This window comes from Streptopelia decaocto (assembly GCF_964273445.1).
Source record: "Streptopelia decaocto genome assembly, chromosome: 1".
Taxonomy (NCBI): Eukaryota; Metazoa; Chordata; class Aves; order Columbiformes; family Columbidae; genus Streptopelia; species Streptopelia decaocto.
The window spans coordinates 68275305-68280184 of record NC_138663.1 but is presented as its reverse complement, the minus strand read 5'-3'; positions in this window follow the sequence as shown (position 1 = coordinate 68280184).

The following is a 4880-nucleotide window of genomic DNA, read 5'->3' as shown; positions in this document are numbered from 1 at the left end:
AGGATGTTCAACTGCTTGTGTAGTCAGAAATGGCTTAGGTAATGAGGGTGCTGAAGGGGCACTATACCTTATCTTAGGTTTGTATTTGCACCATCTAACGTCATCATCCATTTGGTCCTGCAGTGGCCCGGTTAAAAAATTAAACCAGGAAAATTCAGGCTTTTCTTCCAGGGCAAGTTTTCATTTGGTTTCTTTCCCTGAACCAGCTCATGGGATCAGAAAGTTGCAAGCATGCAGCCAGGAGGAAGAGCGAGACGGTGCCACATTTAGAATGGCATAAAGCTATCATGGAACTGCACTGTTAGGCACAGTTGCTCTCAACCTTAGCAGCAAATGAACCAATCTATGTCTTGTTTCTTTGATTCTCTGGTCAAATAATGGGATGGACGAAACGCAGAAGATACAAAATCAGCCTGATTAGTTCCTTCACCCCCCAACCCCACAATTACAAGCTGTAGATGAGTAATGGATATAAAAGGCTCTTCATTTCTCAGAAAAATTGACTATTGAAAAGAAGGTCCATTTCATGCATGTGTTCTAGCCTCTGTTTGCTTTGAATATCTTCCAACAAGGAGAAGTTATGCGGTTGTCAGGTTGTTAGTAGCAGAATTTCAAAACCATTTTGTGTCTGCAGACTGCACATCTGTTGGCTGTCAGGTATTATTCAGACCTTTTTGCTTTGAGAGAGATGTATGGCAACATTTTAAAAGATACCAAATAGTCATCCTGCAATAAAGCTTTTCATGAGCATGAAAATCATTAGGACAGACAGGCAGGTAGTTGTTCAGGACCTGCTAGAGTGAGAGTGTGAAAAGCAATTGGTGAATAGGCTCTTGGATCCAGAGGGAGAGTTTCTCTTCTCCCTTTTACTTTCCCCTCGTATTTCTGAGCCTCAGAGGAAAAAACACTAACAGCAGGAAATTTAGCGATATTGGAAATGTTGTGGAGAAAGCAATGCTGAAGGGTACAAACGCAACTGACATGAATGCATTGAAAACTCCTGTTACAGATCCCTGAGTTCTTTGGGGCAATGAAACCTTTCTGTGTTTTCTATGCGAGTGCTGTGACCTGATAAGACTTCTAAATTGTAACACAATGCCAATGGAAAGAAAAGATAAGTACAGCAAAAAGCAGCCTGCTGACTAGAAGGTAAAAACACTGCCACTGACACAGGCTTTTATTTTGAAATTGAGCTCATGGCTGTTATTTTGACTAACTCATAGTTGTGAGAAATAGCTGTAAACAATTTACAGTCCATTAACATGAAATATTTTTCATCAGTAGATGTCAATACATTTCATGACATAGTCAGTATGATTGGCATCATTTTGCAAATGGGGAAACTGAGGCACAAAGAAGTAACAGAGTTTGATTCAAGGTCGCTCATCTCTCTGGCAGCACCACAGTGAATATAATCCAGGAATCTGGAGACTGAATCCAACACTTTCTGCAACATTATATTGTTTAAAGTGTGTGTGTCTGTTTGTACATATAGATGCACACACACACATACACAAACATATGTACTAGCATATATTCTAGAAATATTTGGAAGTATAATTCCATAATATTCCATACTAGTAATCACCTTGTCAAGAAGACATTGAGCACAATTTATCAAAGGAGGTTCAGAATAATCTTATCTCTAATCACTTTCACCTTTGTAATCCATTAAAAGACACACCTCTGTTGTTCCTTCCATCTAATTTTTTTTTCAAGAGACCCTACTGATTTGACATTTATTGATCTGAGCTTGTCGTCCAAATTGCTAATTTGTTTATATGCTCCTAAATGGTTCTAACCAGGCTTCTGCCAGGACTCCGGTAGAATCTGAAATGGGTTTTTTTTTTTTTTGATAAACAAACATGCAACTTTTATGGTTTTTATAATAATGTTTGAGCACTGCTCATCATTTTTACAAAATACTTTAAAATAGTAAAGGACAACACTAGCCCATGGGTACAATGGCTACTTTTGTAAATGCTGTAACTTATCCTTTTAGTGAACCCATTTAAGTAAACTGAAGTTAACCTGCCTAAAATTGTCCCAAGGGAATGATGTGATCAATTCTTTTTATTATTCTTTAAAAACTACATTTCCATTATCACAGACCCTGAAAATTAAAGACATATTGGCTATTTTAAAGAAATAATAATTTAGTAAGTATTGAATGCATGCCACTGGGTTAACTTTTTTCCTTCAAGATGATTGCATCTATTTCAGTCATACAGGAATACAGTCAAGTATGAAATGGTGGGCGGGAAGGATGATACAATGGGACCAAGTGTTTTGTTCCAGCACTGTAAACTTGCTTACTAATTTGGAGGGTAACAAATAACATTTGTTTAACTTTTCCTGTTATACTTATTGTGATGCTTTTCCAATCCATTGTTATTTTAAGAGGCAGAACTGATTAGATATTTGTTAGTAGTACTTCCACGTGAAATCACTTTTTAATCTACTTTCTTTGGATAGTTGTTTATGATTTCATTAGAAATGACAGTCTAATGGCTCCATGCTACTGTGGGAATCAGTTGCAGCGTAACTTTTCAGGAGCTTCTTTCTTCCTGAGAAGATCACTGTTAATCTTCAAGGGACTTGTCTAGATGACGTGTTACAAAAGGGTGCACTGTAATGAAATGCTCAGAGGATAAATTTGATCCTAACATCTGCTGGGGATATTGCAAAGTCAGATCATCAGAAACTCATTTCTAAAGCCACCAGTGGGCTATCAGAGGCAGGTTGAGGACTTTCAGTCAAGTAAAGTCTGCAGACTCCCAGCTGTGGAGGTGTTGGAGGTGGCACTCTTCCTTCTGCAGCAGGTGAACAAATGAGCCTGGAGCAGGCTATAGATGCAGGCCAGACAGTAAGAGGCTGAGTGCACTTAAAGCCACTCAGTTTGCCCTCCTTGGCAGCCTGTTTTCCTTGGGGATCTGCTAAATCCCAACTCAGTTCATTGCAGTGTGCCTGTCTGTACTTTCAAGTCAAAAACAACCTCTTCGTTCTGAAGCAGTAACTTTTGCACACTGACCACCTGTCTGGCTACAATTCATATTGATGGCCTTATTACTATCTAATGGCCAACAAGAAAGAATTTGCATCTAAGTGTCATGTTTTTAATGCAGAAAACCCAGGAGAAAATATCTGGCTCCAGAGACAGAGATGAGTGTATTACCAGCAACTTAAATGGACCAGAATTTCAGCTCACATGCATGCCATCTTTGGATCTGATTGGTCGCCTCTCCATTTTCTCTCTTTGTAACACACTGTAATGTCACTCCCTGGTATATGTTTTGAATTCTTTAAAAGCAGAGGGGAGAGATGGAAAACTTGTTAAGCATAGGAGTGAAATCCTTTTTTTAGTAGGAGAGCAGCAAGCTAGTCAAGAAAGCACTTGAGTAGCTAAAACACTGAGGAACAGAAATGTTCTCCTCTTTCATGCACAGAGTAAGAGCTGCACTTCTGAGAACTGAAGAAGAATGAAGTCTCTGCAGAACCTTTGCACAATAGGAAAGGTTCACAGGTGCCTATATCCTACAGCATCTGCTTTGTGGAATTAAATCACACAGTAGAAGTTGATATCTAAGAGGTACTGATGGCATTTATGAAATTATATTTATAAAATTATTTAAATACTTTCCCACTATAGTGTTGTAGTTATTAATTATGAACTAGAAAACTAATTCTGTAACTCTCTCAGCATGAAGAGAAATGTGGAAATGGGGATACATCCATTAAGCTGCTTCTTATTTGCTGGTAACTCAGGATGCCCCCAGGAATTGTAACAATGCAAAGGACATCTCAGGCTCAGAAAAACAGAGGACATAAAGGTATCATCTCCTATGTACACAGGAGCCTTTGGGTGTGACAGACTGATGTTTTACCGGATTTCTCTATGGTCAAAATTTATCTAGCCAATGCTTCATTTGTTCTTATGGATAATCTCAGTATTTACTGAGACTCCTGGGTGTCCGACTGAGTGTACACAAGCTTGCTTGCCTCCTGCCAGTAATAGTTCATCTATAAAACATACGCTACCAGTAAATGAATGAAAACAACTAGAGCCAAGAGACTTGATCACAGAAGACTTCTTCTCATTACAACAAACTTGCTAAAGGCCCAAACAATTTAATTCATTACAAGTTTCACCAATGCAGGCAGGCCTTAAGTTTATTTTATAAGCCTTTGTTGATCCACCCAGAATAGGAGCTGTGGAGTAGTAGGTATCTTGCACTTTTCATTTAGAGTTGTTTTTCTTTCATGTTTTTTCCCCTAGCTTTTCTCTTAAGACAATGTTAAAAGGCACATTTCAATCAACTGGGTTGTCAAGCTCATGCACTGAATTCCCATAGGGGGAAAAACAACAAAACTTTCAACTGAAAAGTGAAAAACAAAACTCTCCGCTCCAATTATGTTAATCAGGAATCTATCTGGAGGATGGGAGTAAAAGGCTGAGTAGAATTAATGGAGAAGAAAAAAACAATTTAATTATTTATATTTTAGTCAATGCATCTGATACCTTGCACTCTAGGGGTCCTGCTGTCAATAAGAATATACCATCAAATAACATTAAAGAAACTGTACAGCAGCATTTCCTCTTTCATAGGAGGCAGAAAAGATATTAAAGTATCTGTCAGAATTATACAGTCATAGAAAACAGGGAAGAAAGGGACCTCAGTCATGAGGATCATGCTGGCACCTCATGCCTAAAATATTCCTGGCAAACATCTGGAAAACATTGAGCAGTGAACATCCCACAGCTTCTCTGGACTATCTGTTCACTGTCACTATTATTAGTCCCCTGTGAGAAAGCACACACTTTTACCTGAAGCCCTGTCCTAGTCTACCAAAACCCAACCTTTTACAGTGCAGCTGGAAGC